General features: G+C 40.0%; 1 long non-coding RNA gene across 1 annotated transcript in view; it reads right to left on the bottom strand.

Annotated features, from left to right (window-relative positions):
• Positions 1–15,683, bottom strand: part of LOC102147761 (uncharacterized) — a 78,676-nt gene extending 62,993 nt beyond the window's left edge. Inside the window, exons 1-2 of the long non-coding RNA XR_001379101.3 lie at positions 15,325–15,683; positions 5,067–5,209 (exon numbers count right to left, since the gene is read on the bottom strand). This is a non-coding gene — a long non-coding RNA (uncharacterized lncRNA). The remainder of the gene's footprint in view (positions 1–5,066; positions 5,210–15,324) is intronic.
• Positions 15,684–15,913: the final 230 nt, after the last annotated feature.

Below are 15,913 nucleotides of genomic sequence, written 5' to 3' on the forward strand. Positions count from 1 at the left end.
GCATCAAAGACGCCTTAATAAGGAAGGCATGCCTGCACTCAGCGGACTGATTTAGGAAAGATAAGATCAGCTATTTTCAAGCTCCATCATTAAAAGCTCACTCACTACACCTCCGTTTCCTCACCTGTAAAATGGAGGTGAGACTGTTGCTTTCCACCTCTCAAGGGTGTTTTAAAGATTTATGAGATCAGTTTTCTAAAGCATTGTGAACTTCTTGGGAAAAAGGTACTATGAAAAATAAAGCATCATTATTCATTTCATTCTGGGACAGGACCCTTGGGGGGGGGGGGTCCCTGAAAAAGAACAAATAGAGTCATTTTTACTGGAGACAAGAGAGAAATGTTCTCATCTGAAATTCCAAATTCAGCGGAAAACAAGGTTGCTGAAAAACCTAGTTGAGTTCTATCTTTAAAACACTCTTTGCATTCCTGTACATTTTTCCCTCTCTCTGGCATGGTTGGTTATTATAATATCAGCTCTGTAGGTGACTGTGTGTGTGTGTGTGTGTATGTGTGTGCGTGTAAGAGAGAGAGAGAGAAAGAGAGAGACAGAGACAGAGAAGAACGAATTAAAAGGTTTTTATAAATGAACACGTTCAGAGAAATTCACTTTGGGTTATCTGAAACCCCCTTGAATACCTGTTTGTAATAGCTCCTGGGCGGCCTAACTGGTAATCTACCTGAAATTTAGATAAGCTGCTTGCTTTGGATGGTTTTCCTTAATTTTCTCTTCTTCGTCATCTTCTTCTTTTGGTAGAATGAAAACCAGTTACATGGACCACCAGGCAATCATCATTATGAATTATATTTCCAATCATAGTAATGGACTACAATTGTATGGAAATAAACTTTTTTCTTTTTTGTCTGAGGATGTGATTGGAGGGCACCACTAGTAAGCACTTTGGAAAGAAAATATAGCTTTGCAAAGGAATAGTTTTGATAGGATTTTGAATTCTCAATTATTTTTATCTTCCTCCCCTCTCCTGAAATAAAACACCCCAAGGCTGATGAAAAGAACTTCCACGCTGCCACGTCTTTCCTGGGCCCCTCCTTGGTGGATTGCCACATTTTCTTTTATCCTCTTTACCTCACTATCTAACTGCTTAACTCTGAAGCCTCAATTGTAACTCACCTTTGACCTGAAATGAGCAAAAGAAACATTAAGCGTTCTTTTTATTTGACATTACAAGTACTGTACTGCCCCTTGGTTATTATCCAATCGTGTAATAGAGCCTTCAATGTTTGGTTTTCTTTCTTAATTTAAGGGATTCCAACGCTGGACAACTTGACAGTTCTGAGCCTGGAGCTGCCCTGTTTAACCGTGGCCGGGTCCGGGCTCCAGCTCCCTCTCCCGTGGCAGGGAATCAGTGGTGCTATTTTATAGACTTTGAACTCTACATGGGGCCTTATAGGATATTGATAGCAATAGTCTGATTCTGCCTGCCCGCCTCCTAGTCTGAGGAAGGAGCTCAACTGCATAATTTACAGTTGGCAGCCTCACAGCGAGGACCCAGCTGCCTTGAGTGAGCCACTTGTCTTTCCTCCTTCCAGGGCTCGCCAGTCTTGTCATCACTCTGCTGCATTCTCATTCTCCCTCCAGCAGCACTAGACTCTGGTGAGCAGGCCAGGAGTCTGATTTCCTGCCCAGATCTAGAATTGCAGAATTTAAAGATTCAAAGCAACCACAAAGACCGTCTAACCCCTTCCTCCTCAAAGTGTGGGCGTTGGACGAGCTGCGTCAACATAATCCGGGAACTTGTTAGAAATGCTGAATCCTGGGTCTCGTCCCAGACCTGGTAAATTAGTATCTGCTTTTTCTCAAGCTCTCCAGGTGATTCATAAGCACGTTACAGTTTGACAAGCACTCACCTAATTTCACATGCTCCCTGATTTAAGAATTGTATTGAATTCTTGGCTATATAAAGAAATGACTTGGAGCTTTAAAAATTCTGGTTTAGTTTTTCTGAGGCATAGCCTGGGCATCAATCCCACATGTGATTTCCATGTTCACCTAGAATTGAGAACCATGGGTGGCTCCAAAGCAGTGGTTCTCAAAGTCTGGTCCCTGGGCCAGCAACATCAGCATTACCTGTTAAAATGCAAATTCTCAGGCCATACCCATGACACACAATCAACAAATCTAGGATTGGAGCCTAACAAATCTTCCAGGTGTTCTGATGAGAGTTCTAAAACTACAGGTTTAAAGAATAAGATGGCCCAACTCACTCCAGAAAATTGAGTCTAGACTTATACTATCCTGTGGTTGTTCTGATGGAAATTCATTTAAATTAAATACAATTAAAAACTTTGTTCCTTATTTGAACTAGCCACATTTTAAGTACTCGATAGCCACAGGTATCTAATGGCCACATAAGAGACACCACAGATATAGAACATTTCCATCATTGCAGAAAGTTCTACTGGATAGTGCTGACCTAGACTTTGGACTAGAGGGAGACATATTAATATCAATAATAATAATAGCAAGAACAATAATGGCAAAAATAACAATTTTCATATATTACGTGATTACTACATCCCCGGTATTGAGCTAAGACACCAAGTAATCTTTTTCCCTTACAGACTCCCAAATTATTATTTAATTATTGTGTGTGAGTCTATGAAGGATTTTAGTAGGAGGGGGAAGAACGAAGAAGAGCAGAGAAAAGAGAAGCAAGAGGAAGAGTTGTTTTCTCCATCAATAAAGGATTTCATTTGAAGAATGGGGTTCACTTTAATGCAAGAGAATCATTGATGGGATACAAAGAAAATGTCAACGCATGAGGGAGATACAGCAGTAAGATATCATTTCTAGAGCTTGTCTATCTCCCAAACTAGAACATGCTATGTAGTACTAGAATCTAAGATTGATTAAATTGTCCATTTGGAGTTCTGTTGGCTGGGTGTTTTTATAGCTTTGCATCCAAGATTGAATCTTTCCTCGATCTCCTGTAATAAATGTATCATTGGTTCCATCATCCCATAACTACAGAATAAGTTCGCCCTCCCTTTTTGCAGAATATTTTATTGTAAAACCCACCTGCATAATTTCTGGACATTAGCTCCCCTCCACTTGTCCCTAGCTCCTTCTGCAGGCTCCCTTGTGACTGCCTTACCATGCCCTGTGACAAGTCCATTCCACCCTCCAATTCTTGCCACCACTCTCCCAGCTTCTGTACGCAGGCAGTCAGTGCATGCTCTCTGAGACCTGCTAGGGCTAAGGATGCAACTGTGAACATGGCAACTCTTTGTCTCCTGGAGCTTACACTCTACTAATGACCCTTCTGAGAGCAGAGTTCCCTGGGCACAGTTGGTCTTCTCTTTGGTCTCTTGGAAGGCACGTATACTGGTTTCCCTAATTTCTCACATCGCCTTTGAGACTCGGTTAGACTTTTACAAGCACTTTAATGAAGCTCTGAGAGTATGGGAAGTACCACACTGTAGACGCGACAACTATGAATGGAAATGGTGAACCACTTGGGTTTCTGCTGGGACACAGCTTTATCAAACCCTTTGATGTTCACTACTAACCAGCTTTGAAGCACTGAAACTTCCCCAGGGAACAAAAGGTTAGTTAAAAGGTCTCACCAAAGGGACCCCTCCCATTATAAAGAGGGTTGGTCTGAGAGGCAAATTCCAGTCTCCACCTAGAAGACAGAAACTGCTTGAAAGCCCCCAAGGTGCAGTTTTCCCAACTTCCAAAAATTAAGGATTGGTCTTGATTCCACTAGCATTTTATCTTTTCCCTTCCACTTGCCAACCTTTCTTCTCCATTTCTTCCCCTCACGATGAGAAGTAAGAACACACAGAGGGAGTGTGTCCTGCAGTAAGCCAGCCTGGGGGCTCCAAGGGGAACTTTATTGCTTCTACTTGTGAATAGGAGTCAAGCCGCCCCACCCCCGACACACGTTTTTATATGCATTTTATCTTCTGTTCAATGTACCCGTATCTGGGTGCTTAGTAGCAGACACACAGAAGTTTCAAGCTGAAAGGAATTTAGAGTTCACCTAGTCCAGTGGATTTTCAAATGTATTTTAATGACAAACATCTCTCCTCAAACAAAACCTTATGTGGAAGTTCAATATGTGAAGCCCAATAAAACAATGCCTCTCCGGTTGAAACAAGGAGAATCAATGGGACCCTCCCCTCTCACCCATGGGACAGGCTATTGAGCTCTCTTTGAAATCACATATCTGGCCCAGCCCCTCATTTTACAGAAGGAGAAGCTAAAGCCAGGAAAAGTTAGACCATTTTCAGAAGATATGTTTTTGGTGAGCCTACAACCGAGACCCAGGCCCTTGGTTATCCATCCTGCTTTCATTTGATTACCCCACGATGCTTTTAACAAACTGGTTGTTCAAGTCCTCAATTAGAAGTGTGCATAAATGAATAGTTCCTTGGGGCATGAAACTGATCATACCATTCTTTTGCTTAAAATCATCAATTGGCTTCTCATATAACTAAAAATAAAATCCAAAGTCCGTACCGTGGTCTCTAAGGTTGTCCATTTTCTGTCCCCTCACTCCCTTTCTAACTTAATTCCTAATTCTCACCACTAAACTTTATTTTACTCCAGCCACTCTGGTCTCCCGGCTTTCCTCAAATGCATCACGGTTACTCCTGCCTCAGGATTCTGTACATGCTGTTCACCCTGCATGGAAATCTCTTCCTACAGATGTCACATGGCTTACTCCCTCACTTCCCCTAGAGCTCTGCTCAAATATCACTTTATCTGTGAAGCCATCCCTTTATCAATTGTGGCAGCCAGTTTCCAAAGATGCCCCCCCAGGGAACCAAATCTTCTGTTATTCTGCCCTTTTTATCTGAGGGGCACTGGGACTTGCTTTTGACCAACAAAACTTGGGAGAAGTGAGGCTTCATGACTTTCAAGGTGAGGTCATAAGAAACCTTGCCATTTTCATTTGGATTTCTTGTAATACTAGCTCTAGGGGGAGCTGGCCAACACTTGAGAAGGCTGACTATCTGAGCTCACTATGCTGTGAGGAAGCCCAGGATAGCCACATGGATATGTCATGTGGGGCAAAGTGACGCCCAGCCAGACTCTACCTGTTGGCCCAGTAATGTGAGTAAAGTAGCTCTCTTGAACACGCAGCCCATCCAATTCTTCAGGTGACTCCAGTTCTGGTTGCCAAATGACTGTAACTTCATGAAGATCCCAATCGAGAACTACCCAGCTGAGTCCAGTCAAGCTACAGAATCACGAGAAGTGAAACATGTTTTTCAGCCAATAGGTTTTATGGTGTTTCATTGTGCAGCAATAGATATCTGTAAGAGAAATCAGTATACACTGTATCCCTCCCTCACCCCTACGTATACAGCGATGTTCCGTATCCTGCTTCCCCTGCTTTATTTTCTTCCATAGCTCCCTTATCACCATCTGGCTTACTGTGTATTTATTCATTTGTTATCATGGCCTTACCCCACTGAAATAAAAGCTCTGGGAAGGCAGGGCTTTGTCTTAGTCACTATCATACCTTTTCTGCCTGGAACATGTCATAAGGCAGGTGCTCAATACATATATGTTGAATGAATGAATACATTTAATTCAATTTAATTTACTGATCTTGCTTTTTCTCAGTATAATAAGCCCACAACAAGAAAAGATTGAAATTACTTAAAATACTCTCATGACTATGGACTCCCCTCTGATGGACACAACATCCAAGGGGCCCCAATGCCTCAGTCTTCACCTTTTCATTGAAGCACACCTGCTAAAGGTCTTAATACATACTGACTCCAAGGGAAAGGTACTTGAAGGAAAAGGAGTGAGGCAAATTCCACGAGAAGAGCTCCAAACAAAATGCAGATGGTTATCAGAATCAAGTCGTACCCCATGAGGAGGGCACAGCACTCACTTCTCCCTCCACTCATTTCTGGAAGGACTTAACAATTCCCCTTCATTCTATAAACACTGGTGGAGGGCCTGCTCGCTCTCTCTCACTAGCATTGCAAGTACAGAGAGTAAAGGATATATTCCCTACTTTTGGAGCTGGGAAAATAAAGAGAGAGAGAAAATGAAGAGAATGAAGAAAAACACTCCAAACTTTGACATAAAATGTTTTAAGTGATTTAAAAGTTTGCAAACAGGAAGTTTCATTTGTGTTGAAATACTGCTCCAACTGTCTTTTCTCGTCTCAACAACCTTGTGGAGAAACGAAGGGTACAAAGATGTTTCCGCTGCTAGCTTCATTTACTTTTTTTTCTGTCGGTACTTTGGAGAAAGGAAGAAGGAGCTGAATGTGTATCTTCAAGCAGAAGAGATCCCTCGAGGTCTTTTTAAAAACAGTTCTGTTGATATGGACCAAAAGGAGTATAATTTTACTGAGGTGGCCCAGGAATACACCCATGAAAACCCATGAAGAGGTATAATGATGTCACCAGCATGCAAAATAACTGGATACTTCTTCAGCACTTTTATATTTGTGAATAATGTGTGTGTGATCCCAGCCTTTTACTAGTTAGGAATGACATGGCTTACCAATAATTCCAACTGCCTTTCATTTCCTGTTCTCCAGAACAGGATATGTCAGTAAGCAATAACTCAGGTGCAGCTGCCAAGAAATGCATCCCTTCTCCCCACCGCTCACCCACAGCCCCACCCGGGGAAGTTTTCCTACACCAATTATACCCGCTAGAAAGCAGCCAGTGATCACCGATGTTTTCCTTCTTCCTGGGACTAAGAAAGTTGAATGAAGAACAGAGTTTTGTATTTCTATCCCTCAGGTTCCTATGGTAATTAGTGGGCCCAATCACCCATGAAAGGGAAATATATACAGTCTGAAGTTTTTTCCCTCCATCCTGCAAGGGAAACAGGTGGTGGCTCACCCTCACCATGCACAAGCTGCTCCGGCTGTGAGTTAACAATGCTCAACTCCTTGACAACTTGGATGGTCTGGATTAGTGCACCGTGTATGGAGGGGTCTGCCTGTGGGCTGGGCAGCCTTGCATTGGGCTCTGGAGTCTCCGAAGGAAATTTACACCACACAAGGCAACGCCCAGACAAGCTCTTAACAAGCGGTTACAAATGTAGGATAAACAGGATGATAGAGCCACATTCTAGCGATGTACCTGCCACCTTAACTGCTCTACCGTCTAAAGTTACATTTTCACGCAGGGGTGCATTAAAACCACCCATTGATTCATTTCCTTCCCTTGAGATGCTTATGACCCTTCCTCTACGGAAAGGGAGTGAGAATGAAACAGAGGGGCTGTCTGGAGACACAGCAGGGGGATTTTTATTGCTGAAAATAGGAAGATGATGCTGATTTTTATTTTACCTTTGTGTGGCCCTTGCTTCACCTCGTGCTGCCTTTCCTGTGTTTGAACAAGAAGGCTCTTTCTGGTGCTGCTGCCCCACCGGCCACGGCTTCTTGCTTGCTTTTAACCTTAATGGGTTAACTTCATAAAACGGCAGCTCTTTATTCCAGCCTGAGATTTCCCATCATACTTTAGGACCAGCGAACCGTCCCTTCTTTGATGGCACCTTTTGGCTCCACAATAGAAGCCAATTTGTTAGACTTCTTTACAGGTCAGGGGCTGCGTGAAGATGTGGAGGGCGCAGCAGTGGGCACTGGAAAATGAAGTTGTATTCGCTTGGCAAATTATACGTCTGCTGCACTTTATGGGCCCTGATTTCCTTCCCTCTCCTTTTCCCTCACTCTCTCTGCCCCCTCCCCATTTGCTCGCCTTTTCTTTAAACTGAGGAAGCGTGTATGTGAGATATCGTCACATATCCAGTTAATGTAGGTTAATAGATTGATTCCAGTGACACGGATCATAATGAACAGTAAATTGTTTTATCTCTTAAGTCTTATTTGGTCAGCCAGGAAAACATATGAGGTAATATGGCTCGGACTAAATGGACCGTATAATAGATCTCCTTCGAAAGAATAAGGACAGGGGTGACAGCGCCTCTTATGATTAATGAAAATAATAATGGTCCTGAAATTGAAATTTTTCTAATTTTTTTCCCTTCTCCTCTCTTGGCTGCCACCAAAAACTTCAGCCAGGAGATGATTTGTGTACAATAACTGGCTCTGACTTCTTCCTGGGCTAAGAATACACACTTAGAAGGTGGAGACAGAGGAGAAGGAAGTAAAGGAATAAATTGGTTTATAGAATTCTATGTGTGCGATGTGGAGAGAAAGGAAGGCGTTAATGCAAATTTCTTTTCCATAAAATTCTGATGTAGAGACTTTACACAGTGCATGAAAATTTGGGTAAATGTCTTTGGCATCAGATGTTTTATATAGATCAATCTTATTGTTTACCTGGATTCAGGTATATTCTGTCTTTAGATGTATTTTTAAATCGTGTCATTTTCCCCTTTCCCCTTCCATTTTTCCACTGAGCAAAGGAGTTTTCTTTTCTTCCTTATCTCTACCTCAAGGCCTATATCTTCTCACTGGCTATCAGCAAAAAAAGCAAATGCATGTCTCAATTTTTCACAGAGCAGTACCTGGAAACTCTTTGGGAAGAAAAGGAAAAGAGGAGAATTTTGATTAATTGTTTAACAGTCACAAAGGCATCACCACTTTTGAAGGGAAAAATGGCAACAAGTTATGATGGTAGGTTGTGTCCCGGGGGCTTGCTCTGCTTGCAAATGATGGTGAATCATGAGATCATAGTGCAATTAGAGAAGGCTGGGTCCTTGGGATATGGTGAGAGGAAGAAATAAGGAGATCCAGCAAATGGGATAAGGGCCTTCAGCTTCCCCTAGAATAAGGACCATTACTTTCGAGCCATTTCTTCCACACTGCGGGCCACACATCATTTGGACAGCAGCCTGAGAAATGTGTTCAGTCTGCTCAGGGTAGAAGAGACATACATAACTGAGGTGACCCATCTTTCTCTCAGATTCTGTCCAAATTGATTTCTCAAGAGTTTGTCTTCTGCAGTCTTAAGTAATTCCTTCTAGACAATCTTCATGGCAATTATAATCTTTCGATCTGTTTTTTGTCAAAGCAAAATAGACAGTTGTGGAATCAGGCAGACCAACAAATAATCCTTGATTGGAAATTATTGGGTAAGTTTTTCTTACCTCCATAGAACACAATTCAAAGAGTATCATTAATCCAACTACACAATCATTTAGCCTCCCTCTGAAATCAAAATTCCTCCAAAGCACCCCCAAATTATTTCACTGAAATTTTTGTTTTCAACCAGTTATCATAGCAAGATGTAAAAACAAAGTCCCCATTCACTGATAAATAAAAATGCTAATAAAAAATTAAAACTGTTGATATTGAAAAGGAAAAGTTTTTAATATAATGATAATTTTTAAGAACAAATTACAAAATAATATGTATGACATGATTCTGCTTCGTGTTTACAAGTTTATGCATAATTTTATCTAAATTATATATATATGCTTATGTTTGTTATGCTATGAAGTGAATAACCAAATGTTTAACTTTTGTCGTTTTCTAAGAGATGAAATATTTAGAAGTTAAAATAAGGAAAAGACTATAGAATTTTTTGGCAATTTTTAACATGTCTGAATAAGCAATCTTTACTTTGGAAATAAAATAGAACAGTATCTACATCTTGTCTCACATTGCTCTAGAAAAGTGAACAATAAATCAAAAAGAACCATTTGAATAGTGTTTGAAAAATCCTTACTTTTTCATGCCCATTTGATAAATTTCCCTTTCCAGGGCATTTCTTGATATTCAAAGATTGCCAAGTAATAATAAGTGTTTCTTTAAAATGATAATAAGAGCACATTGTGGTTACAAAATATATTTGTTCTAAACTCAGGAAAAGGGATGATCCATCAAGCATTCTATTGTGCATATCTACTATTGTGTTTCATCTTTTTATTTTGTCTTTACAAATATTTGAGAGTTTTATTCTTAACCTCTCTTTTTACCAAAAAGGGTTTTTTTTCAATTTTATTATTATGTAGACAAAATCCATACTACCTGAATTTGAAAAAACCCAAATTGTATTTAGAATACTACATACACTTAGGAAATGACTGATACTTAAATGACCGCTAAAGATGCATACATAAATGTTTATCGATTTTTGGAAATTAGAACTCACTTATATTGGTCTGAAATGCTCAGTGTTCAGCCTCCTTAAAACTATAATGAGAGCTACCCCCTTTGAGAAATAACGTTGAATCCTAGGAATTGGGAAGAAGTCTTAAATTAAAAGGTTTGCAATCTTAAAACTGAGATTAAATATCATAAATATTCCTAATCTCAAGTAGACCTGATAGAATGTTTTATAATTCATGATGCTTCATGACATTGAACAGTGTGGAACACACCTCAGCCCAGAAGTCATTATATGACACAGCAGAAAATGTCATTGTGTGTCCAAAATCAAAGTAGGTTGTTTGAGGGGCAGACTCTATCCATTTTAGTTCATGCTACTTTTACGTTGTATAAATGGAGCTTGCAAACAAACTTGTACATTGTTTATTCAATTGAGATGTCTACATCTTTCATTTTTTGTTATCAAATCAAACTGCTCATATTAGTTTTTAATTAAGCTTACATATGTTAATGTGTACAAATCTTTCTAACCTAGGTTTTCAGTTATTTTTTTTGGTGAATTTCAAGAAATCCAGAGGATTGATTTTTGAGGGAGTGATGAGGCAGAAGTAATAGATACCTTGATCTTCCTAAATTTGAACAGAGACCTTAAGGAGTTCAACTTCTGCTGTGTTCCTGCTTTCAAAGTTGAAACCAGTTAATGACCATTCTCTTTTATTTTGGCATCCCTCACATAGTAGAACAATATTTATTTTTAATCACCCAAAATATACAGGAAAAACAGGAATGAGTTTGTATCAAAGATGTTCAGTGCAGCATTATTTATGATGATATATATTTCTAAAGCATCCAGACATCCAGGTGATTTGATTAACTAAACTTCATTACATCTATGAGATAATATTATCTATTTATCTATCTTTCTGTCTATGATATTTAATGAGAAAGAGAATGAAATAAATAAATAAAAGCATTCATACACTGTAATTCCAATTTTGTAAAAAGACATCCAACAACCAAACACACAGAATAAGTAGGGAAGGAGTGATTATTCCCCAGCTGTCAAGCATAAGAATTTTTTTTTTAAATACGTTACTGCATCCTACAAAATTTTGACATGTACATATTACTTTTACAATTAAAAAATAGTAATGAGTCATTGTTACTATGTGCTAGGCACTGTTTTAAATACTTTACATAAACTAACTAATTTAATCCTCATAACCACCCTTTGAGATAAGCACTACTTTTACTCCATTCTATAAATGATGAAATTGATATTCACAGAGGTTAAGCAATTTGCTCAAATCATGCAGTTGGTACCTGATGATGCCAAGATTTGAACCCAGGCTGCGTGACTCCAGACCCATGCTTTTAGTACACATTCTAAAGAAAACCAGTTGTCCAAACAGCATATTTGTGATTACATAGTTACTTAAACTAAACCTTATTACCCAAGAGGATAACATTAGCTCAGGCAAACCCAAGTATATAATATCTAAATCTGAATAAAAACAAGCACGTGAACATATTTCTGATGTCAAGGTTCAGAGTTGTTTAATTTTATATAATTCAATTTTCTTTATTCTAATTGTAGACTCTGCTAACAATTTTATCATAGACAATTTTGACCTTCCGCTTTCATGCTCAAAGAAAGCATGATATTAAAGACTGGGCTCTTGTAGCTATGTCTGTGTGTTGCCAGATAAAGGGGTGGTCTTCTGGAATAGGTCAACATGGATAGACTAAATATGCCAAAAGCCCAAAAGAAACAATTTCTTAGCTCATGTTCTCAAATTGATTACAAAATTGTTGAATCTGCACTTCACTTTGAAATGTGTATGGTCACGAAAAAAAAAATTACCTGCATTACATATGTTTGTTCTTATGAAAACAGCTTCGTTCAAAGAACAAAGTTCTAGCCATATAGGAAAGTAATTCCATGAGCCTATTGGCCCCCGTTTCTCTTGGCAGGGTCTCATAGTTCTTTAAAACGCTAAATTTAAATATGCTTAAGAGACATTCTCCAGGGTTCTAAGCAAATAGAACAGGGAATGGTTGCAAATCCTGCTCTCACCTGCTACGTGCCTCAAGACTATGCTCTTACTTGCTTGTCTTCCACACCAGTGCCTCTCATCACCTGTCTCTGTGGACCTTTGATCCTCAAATGGCCTTGAAGAGCTCCTGAGCCCTACGTGCTTAGGCTAATTCTCAGGGCTTGCACTTTGTCCCAGCCTTGTTTCCTGGTCTACCTGCCCAGAGGATGGGAAGACAAGCACCTCAGCCTGTTCTGTCTTCCATTCCTTACAGTCACTTCATTTCACCCTGGGCTATTTTGTTCTGACTTCTGCCCTCCCAGTCTCATTTCTTCTCTAGCTTCTTCCAGATCATGCCCATTTATGCCTCTGTCCCATTTTCCTTCCTCTTGGGGAGAAAAAAGTAAATATTAAAAAAAATAAACTAACGATGCCCGGCACCACTAGTTTAATTAGTGTTCTTAGCATAAATGCAGTTCTCCTCTGAATCAGTGAAAAAAAAGACATGAATCTTAAAATTAAGCTGATCATCATGCAAACTAGTGTCAGTAAGCATTGAAGCTCATAAATGTACTGAAAGAGCCCTTCAAAATCTCCAAAGAACTTTTCTCCTCCTGTAATTCTGATGCGGGGTCGGTGAGCCGAGGAGTCGAAAGAAAGATTTCTTATACTCTTAAGATCTGGCAGTAGTGCTCTTTTATTTAGAGAATAGAATAGCATGGGGACAGGACCCATGGGCAGTCAGAGCTTCTGCTGCCCCCACTGGCATGGGGACAGGGCCCATGGGCAGGCAGAGCTGCTGCTGCTGCCCCGAGTTGAGGGTTAGGGCTAATTTTATAAGGCATGGGTATGTGAGTTATCTCTTTACAAGACAAAGGAAAGAACATGAAAAAAAATTAAAATGGTATCAGTGCAGGTGGGGTCTGGTCATTGGGTGATCCCATGACTTTTAGACAAGAATCAAATCGGATTAAATAAAGGTTAGAAAGGTTAGAAGCTACCACCCTAAATCAGTTACATGAGATTGCCAGACAGCAACCAACTTAAGTTCTTGCCTTCCCCATTAAGAGTTTCTAGGGACAAGGTCATCTCTCTTCTTCTTCCTGGTACAGAGAGGGAGGCACCTTTTACAGATAGAGATTTACCTTACAAATGTAAATGTGTCCCAACAAGGGCAAGTTCCATTCCCCAGAGCCTCCTTCCCTGTCCCAGTTTATCGAAAGCAATCAGCCCCAAACAATCCCGATGCCAAAGAGACACATCCTGGGGTGGCCAATTTCAGGTCCCTACAAGGTTATCCCCCCTTCCTTCACAAACGCAAATGTCTCTCAAAAGGGCAAGCAAATTCCAGTCCTCGGAGCCTGCTTCTCATCTGCAGTTTTCCTCATCAATTCTACTTATTTTCTTTAAATACCAAATGCACACATAACTACATAAATTCTTCTTATTACACGTTTTATCAAGGTTCCAACAAAATTGTTCGGAATTTCGACCATTTTATAGGTTTTGTTTTGAGTGAGCCTGGAGGTCTAAGCAACATTTAAGCATTTCTCTATGCAATTCTCTGTTCTAGATTTGAAAGACACAGATAAACTCTCTGAGTCCTTCCTAAATCTTCGTTAATAAACTCACGGCCTCGTAGACTCCCTCATTTCTGGTTCTTGTAGAGAATGTATGTCTTTACATATTTGCAGATTCATCTGTGAAACTTGAGATTAGCCTTTGGGAGCTTTGTGTTAATTAAAAAAGGGAAATCAATGGGCCTGTGAATCTACCTTTTCCTGGGGTTGATTAAAATCCAAGAAGAAATTAAGACCAAGTTAAACAGAAAAACTATATAGGTGGGAGAAATATTTACTGTGTACACACAACTCTCTCACAAGCACATACAAAATATGTTATTTTATTTTTTTATTGAAGAAAAAAGATATTAAAAAATCCAGTGACTGATTTTGCTTCTTGAACCAAATCAAATATTTTCTTGTCAGAGCACTCATAACTGCAGCCTGCAGAGGTCATGGCCTTAACTTTCTCCTTCAGATGGTCTGTGAGTGGAATGTCCTTACGATTAAGGCTCCTTTTGTTTTCCTTGGGAGGGTTTTGCTTACACTGGCAAGCGCCTGAGACGCACCAAGGTTCTCGAGACTCTGTTTATTAGATTTTTATCTTCTTATCAGAGTCTTCCTTCTTAAATCATGTCAGCATTTTACCACTCTTCTGGGATTCCTGGTGTTTTATTGTCTATGAACTGCTTGGGGGGTGGTCAAGGAGGGAGCTAGCCTAACAAATATAACATTTATATAATAGTAGGAATGGGGAGGATGCTATCTTCTCTTATTATTCCCACACTCACGGATGCTTCCTCTCTGCCTGCCTGAGGGCCCCCGGGAAGCCCATCGTTTGCTCTGCCCATGCTTATTTGTCAACGAAGTGACATGGCTTCTCTGTGGACGGCCTGCTTTTCAGTCATTTTGAGTGGCTCTTTAAACCCACGTGTACTTGCTTAGACCATTTTTAATCATCCAGAGAGACCGTTGCGTGAGTGGGTGATTGCTTTGAACCTAAGAATGTTATTGGGTTTTAGTCACAGAGAGAGTCTGGATGTCAAAAGTCCATTCCCTCTCCTGTTCTAGCCCTTTCTTACCACATTGGTCTGAAACTTTAAACCAACCTCATGCTAAAGTGTCCAAACTTTGTAGCCTAAATAGCAAGCGTTGTCCAGCTTTCGCTAAGGGTGGGGTTTTATGGGACAGTGGAGGGAGGTGGCGGGAAACCAGGAAACGCAGAGGAAGGCTCAGTGCTGGGAAAGTGAATCACCTCCTTTCCCTTTCACTGCGCCCCACATGACTCATACGAGTAGCATTTTTTTTAATCATAAGCTGATCTTTCTCAGTTACACACATTTTTTAAAACATAAGTTTTAACCAGTAAGTTTAACTAGAAAGAAAATCTTATCAGAGAAAAGATCCATATCTTTCCATTGAGGCCATAAAGCTTGTTGCTGTGTTGTTGCATACTGCTTTCAGAATTCGTTAAAAACTGTAATCCTAATAGAATAAAACACGAACTCCTAAACAGGTTCCAGGACAGGAGATTCCACTGATATGCAAATCCTCTTGGATATGAATTGGTTTTTATTTATTTCCCATACGCTCATACACGGGAAGAATTTGATCTACGCCGGGGAAATACAGTCATCAAAGAGCATTAATGTGTTTTCTAATGTTCATCCACCCCTTCAAAAAATATTTATTGAGTGCTTACCTGCGTGAGGCGTTGTTTATCTTGGAATCCCCAGTCCACGGGGATATTGGAAGTACTGCCGGGTATACACACTTTCATCATTCTGTGCTGTGCCTGAGAACATAAAATTCTCTTTCCGCTGGTGAGTGGCTGTCTCACTCTGACTCCTTGCTAGGACCTCAGGGTATGTGCAGCATTCCACAGCAAGGAAACTGTGAATTCCATGGAGAATCAAGTAGGTTTTTTTTTCTTCCTCTAATGAATCTTCAACGACTATTTTTTTTCTTCAAGAGCATTCTCCCAACTTATTAAAGCAATAAGTTCCTGTGGAAAAGTGCTTAACATAACAGTTTTGTGGCCAGATTTCCCTTCCAAATGATAACATCGCAGCGAAGGAGGAGCACAAGGTTTGGAAATTTGGGACTGAATACTACCAACATGTTTTTTAAGATAAAAATGAATAATTATGAAAGAGGTTTGAAATTTTGTCGTGAAGACTCATGTCCATTTTTCAACTGTTTCTACTTAATTGGGTTTTTTTCTCAAATTCTCTTCTCACCCAAGTGCCGATTTGAGCACTCAGTCTCTTGACTAACCCACATACTCAGAC

The sequence above is a fragment of the Equus caballus genome, chromosome 1 (genome assembly GCF_041296265.1).
Source record: "Equus caballus isolate H_3958 breed thoroughbred chromosome 1, TB-T2T, whole genome shotgun sequence".
NCBI lineage: Eukaryota > Metazoa > Chordata > Mammalia > Perissodactyla > Equidae > Equus > Equus caballus.